The 19,206-nt window shown below is 40.3% G+C and overlaps 2 long non-coding RNA genes across 2 annotated transcripts in view; one reads left to right on the top strand and one right to left on the bottom strand.

The window, feature by feature from the left end:
• LOC117956847 overlaps positions 1 to 19,165 on the top strand; it is a 20,563-nt gene extending 1,398 nt beyond the window's left edge. Inside the window, exons 2-3 of the long non-coding RNA XR_004659383.1 lie at positions 6,569 to 6,574; positions 19,155 to 19,165. This is a non-coding gene — a long non-coding RNA (uncharacterized LOC117956847). The remainder of the gene's footprint in view (positions 1 to 6,568; positions 6,575 to 19,154) is intronic.
• On the bottom strand, positions 1,027 to 13,192 carry LOC117956846. Its single transcript, XR_004659382.1, has 3 exons — positions 13,180 to 13,192; positions 1,241 to 1,336; positions 1,027 to 1,037 (listed from the first exon to the last, which is right to left on the bottom strand). It is a non-coding gene; the product is annotated as an uncharacterized LOC117956846 (long non-coding RNA).
• Positions 19,166 to 19,206: the final 41 nt, after the last annotated feature.

Genomic DNA, 19,206 nt, shown 5'->3' with positions numbered 1-19,206 from the left:
TGTGTGTGTGTGTGTGTGTGTGTGTGTGTGTGTGTGTGTGTGTGTGTGTGTGTGTGTGTGTGAGAGAGAGAGAGCAAGCAGAGGCAGGTTCGGCGTGGCCTAGTTATTGACTAACACAAGCTCTCTGGCAATGCAGTGTGAGTCTGTACCTGTTGTTGTTTTGTATGTGCTGCTTTTCATTTCTGGTGCATCTACGTGCGCAAAAGATGTGTGTGCGTGTCTTGGCCACAGTCTCTTAATGTAAAGCTGAAGAGCCATTGCGGTTAAATGCCACGTATGTAAGGATTTTGATGTGTGATGAAATAATCCGAACAGTATATGTGGTTGCTGAAGTGCGGAGGAGATTGTCATTTAGGGAATGTTTGTATATCTCAAGACAAGTCTTGGACATGGTGTGTGAAACTGGCATTGTAAATGTATTCGTTTGCATCTGATTTGTTCTTCCATAAATATGTATGCTTAAGCGACTGCGGCGTGCTGAGTTCTGTTTTGAATGACATGGCAGTGACATCTGCAATCATGGTCCTCCTGTCTCTCTTCGCCTACACACAAACACGTACACACTTCACATACAGTCAATCACCTGCTGCACGCAAGGACACTTATAGACTCACACATACACTGTTATATATATATATATATATATATATATATATGTGTGTATTTAAATAAAAATAAAAAAAATTCTTTGTCAACAGGCATCCAGGCATGTCTCTGTTTTGTGCATACAGATGCAATCACTGAATGTGACATGTGACCTGTTTGTGAAAGTGAAACTCATTATAAAACAAATATGTTTGATTTTTTTCTTTATTTAGATGTGCACTGGTACTGGCATGGGATTGGCTGTCTGTTCTGTTCCTATACTCCCCCTTCTGTTGTTGCTTTCTCCCTGAGGTTGACTGCTTTTGTCTTAGAACTGCAAGATGAGGGCTAGACAGGGATTAGCAGGTATGGTTGGAGAATGAGAGACATAATAATAATGATGATGATCATGAATATTATGATTATCATAGTTGCCCTCTGGTTAGTCTGCTCTATTTAGAGGGAAGGTCCACTAAGAGCAGAATATCTAATGATGGAGATGCAAAGATCCTACAGCTCTTTTACATATCTGTCTATAAATTGATGTGCGTGCGTGCGTGCGTGCGTGCGTGCGTGCGTGTGTGCGTGTCTGTGTGTGTGTGTGTGTGTTTGTGTGTGTGTGTGTTGTGCATATCTCTCAAACTAATAGTCCAACTGATTTCAAACTTGACAGGTGTCTTGATACGGGCACAAGTGCAGTACCAAGTTTGACGTTGTTTGGATTAGAACTGCAAAAGATACCGTTAAATACCTAGCTAAAAGAAGCACACATTGGTTCTTTCCTCTCTGGCCACTCCCCCTCTCACCCTGAGGACCAGAGACAGAGAGCAGCGGAGCTTTGGCAGCTAAAAGGTGACTTACACCTAAAACCCACACAAATGTGCAAAGTAGCACTACCTTGGACCTTCTTTGACTTTGAATAAACAAACGACACTTCCCTCATTTCAGAATCCCACACATGCAAAGCACAAAAAGTGCAGACAGAGCGTGATGCCACTTATAAATCTATTTATCTTATAAAGCCAGGCGTATCTGTGGGCTATGTATGTTTGTCCGTGTTGGGGGGGCAGACACCACATGCAGAACGCTTTAGGACAGCGGGGGGACTCTTTTCCTGTGTGGAGTTATAAAAAGTTAAAAAAAACGTTTTGAAAACAGTGTATTTCTGTGTATGTATGATGCCGTCAGGTTAGGATGATATGCATTTTGTCTCTGTGAAGAGGTCAAGATGGCCCTACTGTCTCTCACCTTCCCCCTCTCTTCCTCTGTCTCTAAAGATTTGATTAGATGATATCTATCATTTAGCATACATGACGTAACTCAGTGTCCCCACTGGAAAGGTAACTGTTGTTCCTGCCTTTTGGGAACCCCCCACCCTGCTGGGCCACATATGACTAAGAACAAAGGATATGAATATCCCAGTAAACTTGAATAGAATTGTCGCTAGCAAGATAGAAGACCTTTACCTTTGTCCTGGACTAAACCTGACAAGTCAGAGGTGGGACTTAATCTTAAAAAACATTTGACCTTTGGGAAAGGTTTAATTAAGGGAACCACCCTCAACTTCTTTGGGATAAAATTGGGACGCGGTGAGGATTTTGGGACTGGTCTCATGTGACTCCATCAGGGAGAAGTATGGATCAAGTGCGCTGTCAGCTGCAGTGTTATCACGTTTTGTGTCGTATTGTCTTTGTCTTATCATCTTCGTCATGCTGTTTCGTTAAACCTTTTCCTAATTCTCAATTGGACCCTCAGCCTCTCTTCATCCTCATCAAATCAAAGAACACGTGATAGTTAGATTTTTCTAACACCTGCTACTGTATTTAATTGCTGGTAGCTGGCAGAACATAACATGGCCTAATCTTGGAGTTTATTTCTTCAGAGTGCTGTGCAAGGAGAGAAAATCTCAGAGTCGAACCGGGCAGATACATCAGTTTTCATCAGACTCACCCTGGGTCGGGTTAATTAAGACACTTAAACACCCCCGCAAATCAAATCCTTTACTTCACCGTTAACCGACAAGCCACTAAACCTGTATGAAAATGAAGTGTTAAATTAGTTAACGATCCGATATTAACGATGTTATGTTTGTTAACGATCCGAGAAAACACCATCTCTCTCTCTCTCACTCTCTTTCGCTCTCTCTCTCACTCTCTCTCTCTCTCTCTCTCTCTCTCTCTCTCTCTCTACACTGTATGTCAGTTATAGGCCATACATTGGAGTTGCATATTAAGTGGTTTGGGGTCCTTCTGTAAGTCATTTTGGGGTACAATTTGGTTTTGATCAATTCTACAATCAGCGATAATAAGTAAGCTCCCAGGCACCATGGGCTCTACACTAGTCTCTGAAATTCAGGGAAGTCAGATAGGGTTGTCTGCTGAAAAAGATAATCTACCTGATGTAGAACTTTTTTCCACAAAGCTATCAGTTTGAAACTTTGGCCGTAAAAATGCTTTTATAGTTCTAATGGTACATTGGCTAGGGCTGCAACACTTGTGTGATTTATGATCTGCAACCATAATAAAGAACAACATAAGAAAAAAGAATGACATAATAAAGAAATACAATGATGCTTTACAGTCCTAACGCAATGTAAAATGTACAGTGAGAGAATTACAACAGAAAATGAATAGTCGAGTACAATTGGATTTAATAAAGCAGATAAAACACTCAATGTGCTGCAATAGTTCTAACGCAGATCGAATCCACATTGTGCGGAGGAACCCTGGTCTGTATTAATCCAAGTGTGGGCATGCATCACAAATAATCCTGTCACTAGTATGGCATGTATGGTAGTATGGAGAAAAGACATCTCTAATAAGTACATTCAAGACATCCTGATGCATTTTCAGGTCTAAAATTGTAGTTTCAGCTGTGATTTTTAAGGTCGAACCAGGGCACAGAAACTAGAAGAGGGAAGCGATATGTAAACTGTAATAGGCCGGGGAGAGGGAAAGAGTGGAAATGAGAGGATTTGGGAGATAGGGAGGAGAGGTGAAAAAAGCAGTTGAAAAGTGTGTGTGTGTGTGTGTGTGTGTGTGTGTGTGTGTGTGTGTGTGTGTGTGTGTGTGTGAGAGAGAGAGAGAGAGAGAACAAAGGAGGAAGGATTTTATTGAAAGAGAAGGGAAAGAATAAGGCAAGATAAAGTGGGTATTGAAAGAGATAGAACAATTGTAAATCTGCATGCACATTTAATATGTGAGGTGCTAGGATTTTATATGGGACATAACAGGCACATGTTCAGGACATCAAATATTAGTCTTTATTAACTAGTGTTGTTGTTGTTGTCGTCGTCCCGGCACCTCTTCCCACACCTCTGCTGCTTCAGCCTCTATCAAAGGAACTGACATCCCACCAAAGATCCACACAGCTTCTTTTTTTTAATGCATTGATATTGTAATGAGGCCAAAGATTAGAATATGAATCAGGTGTTTTAATGCCAAGACTTGCCAGAGAATAATGCCCTCAAAGAGATTTGTGTTAACCTCAGGAAACCTTAAGGACCGGAGACCAGAAACAACGGAGTGGATAAAAGGGATAGCCTCAGAGCTATTGTTCTCATTCCTTTCGGTGTTTTAATTTAACATCCCTCATTATCAGTCTTTATTAGTTATCATCCTAACCCTTCTACTTCCTTCCTCGTCTTCATCGCCGTCTTTAGGATTTTACATCGAGCTGATGCTTTCTGAGCTGGAGAGAGGATTGCAAAAGGATGATTTTGCAGAACATGTGAACTTGTGGCTGTAAACCATCGTCATCCTTCTCATGATTAATTCATCATCACACCGTGTTTTCACTCTGACACGGTGTCTTCAAAATCTCACTAGTTCTGTGATTTACCTTCTCGCCTCCTCTCCACTTTAACCTCATCGCTGCTTCATCTCTGGGGTTTTATCCCTGATTCCGTTGTCTCTTCCCTCTCCGTCTTTCACCCTCATCGTTATAATGTCCCCGCTTGGCGTGAGGGGGAAACAGCGGGGTCATTTAACCGATGACCAGCAGCAATTAGAGCAGCTGACCTGCTGAGTTAGCGTCCAACTCTATCCTTGACCAGCTCTGACCACACTGTGAACAGCACTGCAAACAAACATCGTGCTAATGATAATCTCATACGTCAGTGGATCAAAAACACATTTTTAAAGCCTTTTCCTTCCTCTTTATAGGGCGCGGCGGACACACAGTAAAGGAAGTATACACACTTACGTAAACGCAGTCGCACAGCCACCAGCGTGCATTAGTGAACCTGACAAAGCTCATTTAGGTTTGCTGGTGATGAAAGGAGTACACAGCCCCGTCCCACTGAGCTTTATGAAAACGTTGTGACAATGCAGAGTTATCCACTTAGGAGGTGCATAGTGCCCCTGAGGGGGTGGCAGTGGTGCTATTTTAGATGTGAGCAGTGCATAAATGCTCGAGCCACGTCTCTCCATGTTCCACCGGGCACTCACGGAGGACGCCGCGGCGCGCTGATGAAGCGGTGCAGCTAGTAGCGACAGAGTTAGATAGCCAAGGTAGCTCGGTTTGAGACGCTTGTACTGGCGTTGTGGAATTTTGCGTTTGTCCTCTGTGTGGTTGGAATGCTGGGTGTTTGTCTAATTAATTATGACCTCTTTCTGTGGGCTTAAGGAGGTTTATGCCACTTTCAGAGAAAATATCCTCAAATGAACTACACCAGCACAATAAGTTTATTTTTTCTCTTTTTAAGCTTTTGGTTGTTCATTTCTTTTTTTGTTTTGTTGTTTGATGGCGTCTTTCTGTTTTATATCTTTATTTTATTTTGCTTTATCTTTTTTTCTTTTGGTCTTCCCTTTTCTGGATCTCTGGTTATCCATACATCTGTACGAGACAGGGTGTGGATTTGATGTATAGTGCATGTGTGTGTGTAAATGTTTTTAGCTTAAACCTGCTCTATATTACAGGTTTGACATTTTGAAGATAAGTTCTTAGCTCAGCATATAGACTGAAGACTGGCGTGAACCACTTGCCTGGTTCTGTCCTAAGGTATACAAATCCACCTAGAAGCATCTTTAAATCTCACTTACACTTTATATCTCATTTCTTTAATTTGCGCTAAAACTTGTGTAAATTACCTGGAATTCCTGGAGCCTCTGCTGATTGCCTGGCAACTGTTCATGGTCAATATATCAGCTGTATGTGAAATTGCATACTACATACTGCAGTACAAGGTCACTTTATTATCCCAGAGGCGCAATATAGATTACAGCCAGCTGTAAGAAATGTACACACCCCACAGCAACAAATAAGCACAACCACAGTACAACATGATTTAAATTTACAGGATACTATTAACAATGGGGATAACATTCGAAGGGTTGCAGTATGTACTGCGTTTGTTGGTAGTATGTAATCTGCCACTGTTACATGGATCTATTTTTGCCCTAAACTAGCCCAGGCTTAGCCAATTTTAGCCTGTTTTGGAAATCGGAAGTGACCACAATCATGACTGTTCCAGCGCTTTGCATTGTGGGAAACAGCCGGCGAGGTAGACTGGCCCGATGCATACTGGTACTTTTTTTCCAAATCATTCCAAAATCTGGGTATTTTTGGCATTCTGTAGATTTTGCTTTTGTTTACATGTTGTATACTACATGCTACATTTTGGGCAAATCAGTACGCAATGCAGTGCAGTATAAACGTGATGAGATGCAATAAAAATGCAATGCACAAAAAAATAGTAGGCTTTTTTCAATACAGCGAAAGTAACCATACAACAGTCACTTTTTGATTTTACTCACAGATTATTGTAACCAAACAAGATATAACATGTTAAGCCTTGCGTTGTTCTCCCAGGTAAAAAACGATTAGTTTTAACAAAGATTAGACTTTTTTTTTCAGACTTTTTGTTTTTATTTTATAGTACTTTTTTGGAATTCATAGTCAACCTCATTTATAGAAGTACACCTAAATATTTGAGTTAAAAGAGCAAAGATTTTAAATTATTTTGACTAATAGTTTAGATCAGAGGAACGTACAGATGAGTTTTTTCAGGCATTAAAGTGATTAATTTTATTTGCCAAGAGTGATGTTTGGAGTCCAATCCATTTTTGTGGTAATTTGGTTCAAAAGAAACCTATACTGCAGATACAGACATTTTTCAAATTTGACCCAAGGACCACAGTATGGTTAACCAATGAGCTTTATAGGTGCTTGTAGGTAAATTATGTTACCTTTAGCCAGGCTAGCCTTTTCCCTGTTTGTAGTCCTCATGCTAAGCTAAGCTAAATAGCTGCTAACTGCAGCTACATATTGACTGTGCAGACATACTGTAAGAGTGGTGTCTACCTTCTCACCTGACTCTCACCAAGAGAGTAAATTGGGTTAATTTCCCAACATGCCAATATCAAAACGACAATTCCATTGATGTGTTGTTGATTCTGTTTTATCTAAAGCACACACAAATTAAATTTATACTTACAGAGGACGGGAGAGTGAGACGTGTTCATCAGGGTTTCTGTGCAACACTTGTTTTCTAGGAGGCACAGTGGTCACACGGGGTGCAGGGGCACAGATGGCAGCACAGGTGTTGAGATGCCACCACATCAAGCACAGTCATCAACCCTATCTAAACACGCTCTGGTGTGCGTCCATTTATACATACACACACACACACACATATACACATTTTGCATCCAATCAGATGACTTGCAAGATATGACTTTAGAATCCTTTCTTTCTGTGTCAGTCTTTTCTTATCTACGTCTGACAGGAAGCTGAGCTGTCAATAACTCTGTTCTGTTAATAATTAAATCTAAAGTGGAGTCAGAGTGGCTGTAGCTTTGACACATTAAACATTAATGTTGGGAGTAAATGCATCTTTTATCATAACATGTAACAATCCCCTCTGTCCCGCTTTACTTTCACATCAGTACTCTGGATGACAGTTTTCTCAGAGCAGAGATTTTTTTTTTCTGCTGTTCCTCTTCCAGCATATCACTTCTTTGTCATTCGAACTGGCAAGCATGGAGGAGTAAACAAAACAAGACAGCTTGAATGATACCCTGATGTCGCATGGGAGAACTTAAAATGGATGTTCGGAAAGTGACGGCTCTCCGGCTTGACACTTAAATATTTTGCATTATCTTGGAGTACGTGTGTTTTTGGTCCTCGGTGTCCCTGTTTTTGTGTTCTCTTGCACAAGAAAAGTTTATCCAGTCTATCCATTTCTGTATTCCAACCCTACTTTGTTCCTTTGATCTGCGAGTTACATAAATTGATACTAAAATTTGAATAGGTGTCTTTAAGTGGTAATACCTATACATGCTGCGTTGGTCTCATTTAACATATTCTTGACCCTTTACCAAGGAAACGAGCAAATGGAGACCTGGAAAGTAATGTGTGTGTACTGATAGCATTAGCAGCATTCATGAAACACTGCACTGGATTAATTACCTAAAAGAGTGCTCTTCATGCTGAATTTCTAAGAGAACAGGGTGATTTGGTTCATAATGAGGCTTCCTCATTACAATGACAAGTCCTCACGGCTCATCAGCCTGACATTGAGAAGGCAAATTCAAGTGCAGAGTCTGCAGCCCTAATTGATGCTTTTATCAAGTTCAAAATTAACAATAAAAGCACACTGACAACTATGAGGTCGTGGAAGTTCAACCTCCTGTGGTGTCAAAAATGTGTATCCACTTTGATTTAGAATGAGTTTTATTTTGCAATTATCAGTGTGTGAGGAAACACACATATGTTGCGTTGTATCAAGTGGCACTAAACCTTACATTCGACTTGAACAAACTGCGACTATGCCAAATTTATGAGGCAAAGACACTTAACAGCATCAGTTCTCATCTTCACTGTGTAATATTAAAAATAAATTAGTAATAACAACCATGGGAGAAACTGTTCACGTCCTTTAATACAGTACCAGCGGTATTGAAAAAGGAAATCTGGTGTGTTGCCTAACACTTTGCCTAATGACTGTTAAATACCACCTAAGAGCTTGCTGGAAACAAGACTCATATTACGAGTTCATGAAAATATATTGGAAGCTACAGGGAAAGTGGACAATATAACAACTGTGCCTTTTTCCCTTCATCACAGCCAAGTTCCCAGGCAAAAAGTATAAAGGAAAGAAATTCACCCGCTGGCCCTAATTCATAAAAGGGCCTGTTGTGGAGCACTATTCACTACTTGAAGCCGTTTATAACAAACAGAACCCTGTAAAACTGTCCCTCCACCTTCATCAAAACTGGATTAAAAGTCTGCTGTGGCTGTAGGCGCTGAGCACCTACAGAGAAGATTATAGTTTGTGGGTCACACAGGGTTCTACTTTGTTAGTTAGTCTGTGTACCTTCTTCTACCGGACTCCGTCTTTATCTTTTAACCTTCATTCATTCTCCTTTCTGATCCAGTTCTCCCTTTCACGCCTCTGCTATTTGTAAAACTTGTCTATACCTCATGCACAGCAGTGCACAGTTACTGTACTGTGTGTCTGTATGTATTGCTTTTGTGTCACATAGCAACCACAGTAGGCGTTGTCCTGGAGTTTTACTTGCTGTGTGTACTGGTTTTAGGTATATTTCTTACAACCACACAGAAAAACAGATATCAATGAAGTCTTGCTTCAGTGTGGGTGTCGGTCAGCTGTGTAAAACTACAAGTCATAGAGTGCAGAGAATGTTATGCCCAGCACTCGCAAAGCAGACACTCCCTGCATGTTGTGACCGCTCTGTGCAAGTGCTGCTAAGGTTTGTACAAACAGGTGCCATTCTTTGGCTCCCCCTGTTTTGTTTCACGCTTGCAGCTGTCTGCACAACTCTTGGTTGTTGATTTGGTGCACGAAGAATAATACCTGCATGTGCGAAACACTAGAATTTGCTTGTGAGCACGTTTTGTCACGCTCAAGACCTATACATTGCCAACATCCTGTATGTAGCCCAATGTTGATATGCCAAACATGTTAGCACAGAGTTTTCTTTTTTTTTACACTAGCAGATTTGGAGCAATATTACCATGCTTTAGGAGTTGTGTGTCCAATATGATCTGCAGTTCACTCTCATTTTAGCTCTGCTTTTAGTCTCCATTAACTGCTCAGAGAAATAGCTGGCTCATAGCTAAGATGCTATGTGTTAAATAATGAATTAAAATGAGTATGTCTTTGACTAATTGTCTGTCTGTTAAGTTCCCATCCTAAACTAAGCTGAGAGGAACTGTAGGGTCCAGTGATACTTCTCTGTGGATGTATCATTACAGTATCAACGGCCTCTTTCCTATTAAAGTAGTTATGCGATTCATTGTTAGCATAAAATTACTGATTATAGTCCAATAATGAAAACTGGTATATGTAAACAACCTAGTCATTGGTTAAATTAATTAAATTCATGAAATGTTAAAATGTAGGGTACAAAATGAAAGGTAACTCTCACAAATTACATTTGTTAGCAAAACAAATGAAAGGAGCCCACAATGAGAGAGTTTGCACTGAAAGCAGCAATATTAATGTATTTTGTCCCCTGAGTGTAGTGGCAGCCGCAGCCTGCTGTGTTTAGCTAGTTCAAAAACTGATATTACATGAATGTACAGTAAGCAGGAAATCCCCAATCAATGTCCACAAACCTTTTTTCTAAAGCTTTAATGGAAGCTCGCCATGGTTTCAGTCATGCTAAGGCTGCTTTGGAAAAACTCTAGTAAATTGACCTCAAATTGGGATTGCATTGTCAAACTATATACATGTAAAATAGATCAATTGTATCAGTAGTGAAATAATGACTTTAGAGTCAAATCGGCAGAGAAATTGGCATCACGCTTAATTCTCTGGAAACATTTAAGTCAAACCCTGAGATGTGATTCGTATACAAGAGCTTAGTTTCAATACTGTATATCCCCTGAAAGTGTTCTCCATCTGTTTATGTTACCCTCTTGTTTTTCTCTTTTTTCCTTCCGCCTCACCTCTGTCTTCCTCCATCCGCCCCTGACATCCCCCCCTCCCTTTTCCATCTCCCTTCTGAGCCCTATTGATTCCTTCGATTGTGGCAGGTGATGGCTGAGCTTTGTTTGCCATGAGATAATTGTCCCATCATTGGCGCTGTGATGAGTCCTAACGTCCTAACCCCCCCCCCCCCCCCCCCCCCCCGCCTATCTATTTATTTATTTATACGATGTGTCACCTGCTCCAAACTCAAGAGAGAGAGCCAAGCAGGTTAAACAACTGCAGAAATGACGCTTATCGATTGGCGGGGGGAGGGAGGAGTGCTTTGGGATCAAAATGCGTTGTTCAGAATACATATGTGTCATCCATGGAATGGGAGACTAATGACATGAGTAGTGTAACATTTGCTAACTAGTAGCATGAACATTATAGCTCATGTTGCTCTCATACCGTTAGTACTCAATGATTTGTCTGTTCTCTGCTGGTGAAGAGGTGTTTCATTCAGGGAAGTCATCCATCCATCTATCTCCGTCTGCTTATCGGGTCGCGGGGGCAGCAGCTCCAGCAGGGGACCCCAAACTTCCCTTTTCCGTGGCACATTAACCAGCTCCAACTGGGGGATCCCGAGGCGTTCCCAGGTGAGGTTGGAGATATGATCTCTCCACCTAGTCCTGGGTCTTCCCCGAGGCCTCCTCCCAGCTGGACGTGCCTGGAACACCTTCCTAGGGAGGAGCCTAGGGGGCATCCTTACCCAATGCCCGAATCACTTCAACTGGCTCCTTTCGATGTGAAGGAGCAGCGGCTCTACTCCGAGCTCCTCTTGGATGACTGTGCTTCTTACCCTATTTCTAAGGGAGACGCCAGCCCCCCTCCTGAGGAAACCCATTTCGGCCGCTTGTACCCTGAATCTCGTTCTTTCGGGCATCACCCAGCCTTCATAACCATGAGTGAGGGTAGGAACTAAAACTGGCCGGTAGATCAACAGGTAATAATGGCTCATTGTCTAAAAGCACATATTAGTATATTGAATTATAAATATCCCTTTTTGTTTTATCTGTGGTGGAGGCACTCTGTCTATCCACAGTAAAGTTGCACCACTTCAACATAACCCCATTCCTTCCATTTGAATGTACAACTGGTATCATACTATCATTTAATAGCTATATCTTCTGCACAGAAAACTACTGCAGTGGACTAAGAATTTTAACTCTGGTTTGATTATACTGCCGTGAATGCTGTACCGCGGATACAGTACACTGGTACCATACCAACCCAAAATGTGTTCATTTACGAAATCTAATTTTCTACATTTCAGAACTAATAATGGACTTCAGGCAAGGTGTTTTTATTTACTCCTTCTAACACACACACACACACACATACACACATACATACATGCACATTGTTTCTATAGCACTTAAGTTGCATTTCACTTCGAAATAGATTTTTATCAGTCTGTACTTTGGGATGAATGGCTATGAAATGAACAAAATTATCTTATTGACTTAACATTTCCCATCTGCTCTTCTGATATCTGAGAAGCTGTTTATTTGGCAGTTCCTGCCATCGACCTTCCCTAATTAAAGCCTTAAATATCCATATACAACAAACTCTTCCATGTCCTTAGGCAAAGTACCGTACCTGACAGCTGTGAGGAAGTGTTGACAGTTTCAGTTGACACTGATTAGCAAACCGTTTTCACTGTGTCTGCTGTATTACTATTAATAACACACAGCAAAGACAATCCAGGAGACAAAAATTAATAAATCCAATGTCATATCAGAAGTTGTTTTATCTTTTGCCATTTGAATTGAAACACACTGAAATCATTCAGAGATGTTGTCCTAATGGCATGTTTTCTCTCTAGGGCTTTTGCCATTGATCAGAGATCCTAATAGAGTGGTTAAGTAGAGGATGTGGCTGTGCTGAGCCTTACCCTGAGGTTGATCCGACTGCAAGCTTCGGACATCAATATTTTCGTTAATTTTGGGTGGTGAGGGTATGATGCTGTTTGCAGCAGCAACAGTCAGAGATCACTGAACATTGCAACTTAAAGTACAATTGTTAAAATGTAATAAAATATCGAGAATATGTGAATATATGCACACTGAAGAATGGGGATGACTTAGCAGGCGGAAACAATGTAATAATGTCTACAGTATATGCTAATTTAATCAGGACACATTAATGCAAGATTGTAGTATAATTGCATACCAGACATGACATTATATTCTATGTTGATCAGTTGAACATGCATTGAATACATTAGAAGAATGTTTTTGAAACATTTATGTGGCCATTTCTTTTATTGAATTTGTTGGGAACAACACATTTGTATAATTAAAGTGCATCAAATACATTTGAAATATATCAACTCAACTATCGTATGGATAGGAATTAGGTACGAGCATTCACAGTCCCCAAGTGATGGAGCCAGTTGGGTTGGGGTTTGGGAGTTGGGATCACCATGGCAGCATGGTTTTAAAATGTACTCACTATGAACCTCCATCCAATGAATTAGTCTACCTTTTTAGCAGCTAAAGCCAGTAAATTATATGATATAAACATCTTTACTGACACGCCAAGCGTATCTACCAGTCTCAGCATCAGAAACAGTTTGAATCATTAGAGGAGAGGCTGTTCTGCAGTCAAGTAGCTCTCTGATTCAGGTCCTCTTCTCTCCGCTGATTGCTGGTGACAAAATCAGTGAAAATGTTCCTCCTATTATAATAAGCGTAACTCCCTACCCTTAACAGCAGATATTACATGGGAACAGCATACAAGCACCGAATGAAAGGAACCCGTAATTCTCATTTGATGCTTTCTTTCGCTCCTCAAATGCTCTATTGCTCTAATGTGTTTTTATTGTACATTTTTTTGGTCTTGATTTTAAAACCTCCAAGTCCGAAGAACGATGCAGGAAAGAGTGCAATTGATTATCACTGTAGAAGGGGTTGAGTAGCAAAACAGCACAACACAAAAGTCTGAGTTGAAACCTGTATGAATTAGACATTATGAAAAGGTAAGGTAAGGAGAGAACGGTGGCACTGTGCTTGTATTCATTTACTTTTTAATTTTTCTGAAATATGATTCATAAAGACTTTTTATTGAGGGAGTAAATTAATGTGCAGATGCATTTAGAACAAAGAATTATTTGGGCCGGAGCCCACTCTGAGGTCGAAGGAGAGAGTTTCAACGAATCAGTGTGATTGGTTCACTGGGTCTAATAAACACAACCAATGGGAGGGGGGGGGGGGGGGGGGGGGATCATTGATCATTTACATTTGGCACATTACTCATTCATTGTCTCATTTTATCACTTCCATTCCTACATACTGCAGGGCTGAAACAACCTAGCGTGGTCATTCTCAATGATGCCTAATGTCATAGAGAAGAAATGTTCAAAAAAGTTTCAAACGTAATCTTGATTGCAGATATGTGACCAGTAATTCAGTACGTTTTGATTCATATTTTTATTCAGAGTTTAAGAAATTTTGCATTATGGGGCAATTGCATGTGAAAAGCTTTACAGTAATGACATCTTTCTTGTTGACTTCAAATCTCTGATCAGACACACTCTCGGAGTTAATACCAAGCACAGTGGGGACGAAAGAGCTTAGCAGAGTCCCGGGACAGCAAGTGTTGGGAGAGCTTAAGCTTTAAAAGCATTCCTAATGCCATAGAGTGCATTAACCCAGTGAGGAGCGGATGATTACAGGTGATTTTTAAAAATTAAGCTAATAAAGAGAATGATATTCAGGGATAGGAGGCTGACAATTGTTTTGTTTTTTAATGTATCTTTCTAATCATCTCTTATGTCACTTCTTACCCGTGCACAGTAACTGCGTCACAGAAGTATCAGAAGCACTCAGGCATGAAGTTTTGTTTGGTACTATAACTTGAGAAAGAACCTTGAAGGCAAACTCATGAAAACACTTTTGGTCAAGCCACTGCCTGTTAAATCACAAAGTTGATGGTTATGGTGAGATTTTGAATACCTTAACTAAAATGAGTCTATGTAGGGTATGACTTGCATGCAGAGGAGATAGATCTGCCAAAACTTAATTGTAGGAATGCAGAAAACGTCATTTTAACCCAACATTGCTCAGATTAAATTAAAATCAAAGCAGACTGCACCTCGGACATATATGTAGTGTACTGTGTTTGTAATACTCTTAAAGCTGCATATTCATATGTCTCTTAGTAGTTTTGCTGATGTACTTGCACTTGAACCTTTAGAGTTGAAAGCATTTATTTGGAAGTCGCTTTGGATAAAAGCCTCCGTTAAATGACATGAAATGTCATAAAGTAGTGGCAGGAATCACGATGACTTTGCTGATTTAAACCATTTTATTTGGATCAATATATTCATAGACACTGAATTGGTGGTTTATCACTGTTAATGCAGTTCAATACGTTTACAAGTAAAATAACGCTAACTAATTGCACCATGGTTATTTCTTTTAATATGATTGGACCAATAATTGCCTGATGTGGTCGGAAGTAAAAGACAAAGGGTTTTCCTTCTGGAACCATCAGAGAAGCAGCACATGCAGCAACACATGTTGGAAATAAAACGGGCTGGATTTATAGTAGCTTCCACAATAGAGCAACGGCTCATGCCTGTCTGCGTGAGCAACTAGAGAGATTGTGTGTGCATTAATTTGAAAAGGTGAACACACCTTCTTTCCAAATGTCAAAAAATGCGTCCGGAGATGCTTTTGCTATACAGACATTTAAAAATGTCACACAAATAATGAATGAATCCATGTAAAATTTACGTGTGAAAAAATCTATAAAACTGCAGTAAACTTGAATAACCCCTTTTTGAGTAACGCTTGTTCATCTGGTGTTAAGTATAACTTCTCTTCTACAGAGTTTAACTGCACTGATTAATGTGAAAACAAAACAAGTAGAATGAGGCAGTCTTCTAATGCTGTGGCTGAGTTATGCCATTTTTTTCCACAAACTTTGGAAAACGGAATAAAAGAAAAAAAGAAAACATTTTAATATTGCAGTCACTTCTTTTGTATTAGTATTTTATTCCCCATTTTATTTCACATCATGTGAGATGCATTTAAGAACCATGTATTTGAGAAAACTATCTTACACATACTGTAGGCTTAATGTTGTCAACTCTTATATTATTTGGCATACTGTATAATTCAAGTGTATGTGAGCAATAAGCTGTGGGTGCATTGACAGGAAGCCTTAATCACATCAGGCAAAATGACACGAGAATGGGAAAGGTTGAAAGCCTCATGTTGTTCTTGCAAGCACTCAAAGACGCCGTGGTGCTAATAAGAGAGAAAGGCCATTAAAATGTAATTTGGGCATCGTGTTCTGTTTGAGCAGAGCGGAGGAGTGTACACATTAGCCACTCATTCCCTGGCAGGGACAACGCGTACAAGTGTGTGCGTGAATGTGTGTCTGTGTGTAAAGCGTGAAATATTGATTGCTGACGCCCATTTATTTTTTTGGGGTCATCCTTCGCTCATTGACCTCTGTGTAATTACCTTTGGGATGAACGGGAGGGTTATTTAAACTCATGATACTCTGATCTTGTTTACCTCCCCTCCAAGTGTTAGATTTGCATTAAATAGACCCTAAACACCTTTCAAAGTTAACACACTGTAGATCTTTTCTTAATATGTCATTGTCAAATGAACTGCAACACAGTACTACGTTCTGTGGCCCCTTTGAGGCACATTCAATTTCTTATTCTGTCTAACTCAGCCCACTTTGATCTGTAACTTCCCATTTATCAACGGAGAATCGGCTGAGAACCAAGCCCAAAAACTCCCCAAGTTTGATCAAATAAAAGTTTGTAGGCAATCATCTCAGCTACTGTCTGTAATTATGACAGTTACCTTTTAAATTATTAATTCCTTTTCCCATAGCATTAAAATGTGTGATCAGAAGTAATCTCACATGAACGCCTCAAGAGTGAATCCTGAGTAAATTCAAGGAGAGTCTTCGTAGAGTTTTAAACTTGTTTACTCTTCCATAAATAATGATGTTTTTTGCAAATATATAATGTATAACGGAAACAGCTCTTTTTTGTAAATACGTTTAGAGCATTTAAGGGAAATGATGCCACTACTGTTCTATCTGTCCATCAGCAGTCATATTCTGTTTAAGGTGAATGTGCATCAGAACTTGCTAGGTGATCAAAGAAAAGACAGACCTCGTGCACGCTTCCCACTCCCTGTGGGAATATTAGCTGGGTGGAAACAGACTTGGCATTGTTGTTTTTGTTTTGGATATATCTCTCCAATTGAGGGTAGTTGTGGTAGAGTCCAGGTATCCAAGGTGTGCCAACATTGTGTAACAGTCCCTAGGTGAGACCACAGAGTGACTAATAAATGTTGTGCATTATGTACCCAGATACAAAGGCATGACATTTAGAGAATACTAATTGCTTTGCCTGGGTTTCCATTCATATTTAGCTGTTAAATTACAGTCTTTTATCATTAGCTCTGCCAACCAATTAAAATGCAAATACCACAGACTCAGTGCAAAACACTGGGTAGCCCTGATTTGCTTTTTATATTTTTTAATTTAGAGCACATATCAATAATTTAACCTATTATGTGCACTGTAGCAGTAGTCTTTTCATCGTTTACATATTTCCATTGTAGTGAAAGCACAACAATTAACTTCTTAATTAACATTTTATTGCAGCTGACACATGGGGTCTTATCAGTTTCAGCCTGTCGGTACTTAGGTGCCCACATGAACATTGAAACAGTTAGTTTGGTGTAATCATTCATTACATAATCCTATTCACACTGGCCATTAAAGGGCCCATATTGTAAAAAGTAAGATTTTATTAGAAACCAGGCTGAGGTGCCATAAGGATACTGTGAAATTATCAAAATGTTAAATTCACAGACAAATGCACACTGCCCAAATTCAGGAACTGGGTCTTTAAACAAGAAGTCAGGACTAGCGTACATGTGTGATGTCATAACTATACTATACAGGTAGAAAGTGCTGCTACGGTGCCGTTACATTCATCCGGTCATTCTCCGGCTGCAGTGATTTCCCCGTGTTGCCCCTCTACCACCCCTATGTGAGGACAGGTATCCAGAGCTCAGGGGGCTCCAGTGAGAGCGGTAATATTAAGTTGTTGACTGCACTTAAATGTCTTTTTAAAAGTTTATTTTAAAAAATCTTTTTTGTTTGTATTCATAAATTTCAAAGCCATTGTACAAATATAATTTCCATTCTAATTAAATCGTGTTAATAATTTAAATATGTCAGATCTCCATCATCTTTCTTAGCTGAAATATGAAGCTTGTAACTGCATATATCATCCCTGGAGCCTAAAGACAAGGTTGATTCATTAGATTGATACAGTCCCCTTCTATCAAGAAATGCCTTCCTAATGCACTTCCAATGTAAGCGAGGGTGGGGGGAATGTGTTTTATTTCGAAATGGCATTCTGTGCACCATTAACTGGCGTGATCAACGCAGTGGATTGCTAGCACTTGCCTCTAACAGGTCCGGGCAGCGCACAAGTTTCACCCCATACACCTACAACGTCTCCATGCAGCAACGAGAGAAAAGGCCCTTTACAGAAAGAAAAAGAACCACAGAGCACCCCGGTGCTATATCTTTGCTGGGAGCTAAGGTGAGAGTGGATGATGCTGGTGGACGGTGCGCCTCCGAAAATGCCCCCAAACAGTTGACCTGGACAACATGTCTATCCATCCTGCAGAGCTCCATGGCAGCCTGTGGCTCCTAGCTTTAGCAGCCAGACATCTGCCTTGCTGAGAGAAGATGGGGAGAGAGAGAGAGAGAGAGAGAGAGAGAGAGAGAGTCTGTGTTGTGCTAATCCTTGTCTCATTTGTGTTCTGAAAAGCAGTACATTTATCAAATTAAGCGCCATGCAGCTGTTTTCCAAGATGCTGTAACGTCAGATGCAGTCTGGTTGCCATGGTTATGGATTACGTCTGTTTGTGGGAAGAATGTTAACTTTAAACAGGAAGTAGCACTGGCTGGAGGGGGCCTTTAAGTGCCTGCAGTACCTGTGCATAGTAACTGCAGCGTTGTTTCAGCCTGAAACATTTTTCATCTACACTCAAACAGGTTAAAACTTGTTTAGCTCCAGATTTGTTTTTCCTTGCAATACAAGGCCTATTAAGTTGAATCATAGTAAGCAGGAGTGCAGGTTTTTATACTCATAATCTCTGACCTAGACTGTGGGAAGTAATGTGAAATAAAGGCTTCTTCAGCAGAAAATGTATTTTAATTATTTTCAGAGCACTCAGCGGATGAGATTTTAAAAACAGGCATTTTTCTCCCAGCAAGCACACATCAGTATGACTCATACACACACATGGACACACTCTCACATCATTGTGTATGCGCAAATGCAAAGGGCCTGTGGGTGCACGCATAAATACAGATCCACTTTGGCACCGCACCGACATTGTAACCAGCACCTTCATTCTTACTCACAGTGTCTCTTTGGGCTTTAGGGGCTCTCAAGCTAAACCAAGCTCTCAAAAAAATAACAACAAAACTCCTTTAAAAAAAAAAGTCAAAGCACACCTTCCCCAATGCGAAAGCATAAACATTGAAATGTAGGTGCTGCCTCCTTTTGTAAGCCGAATTCCCACTCTTCAGAAGAAAGAATCTAGTGTGTGCTGCCGGATTTAGGACACAGAGTACATTCAGAGCCCACTGAAAAGAGTGAGAGCGTTAGGGTTTTCCATTTT

This window comes from Etheostoma cragini, chromosome 14 (genome assembly GCF_013103735.1).
Source record: "Etheostoma cragini isolate CJK2018 chromosome 14, CSU_Ecrag_1.0, whole genome shotgun sequence".
NCBI lineage: Eukaryota > Metazoa > Chordata > Actinopteri > Perciformes > Percidae > Etheostoma > Etheostoma cragini.
Note: the sequence above shows the minus strand (reverse complement) of the source record. Positions and strands in the feature narration are given on the sequence as shown.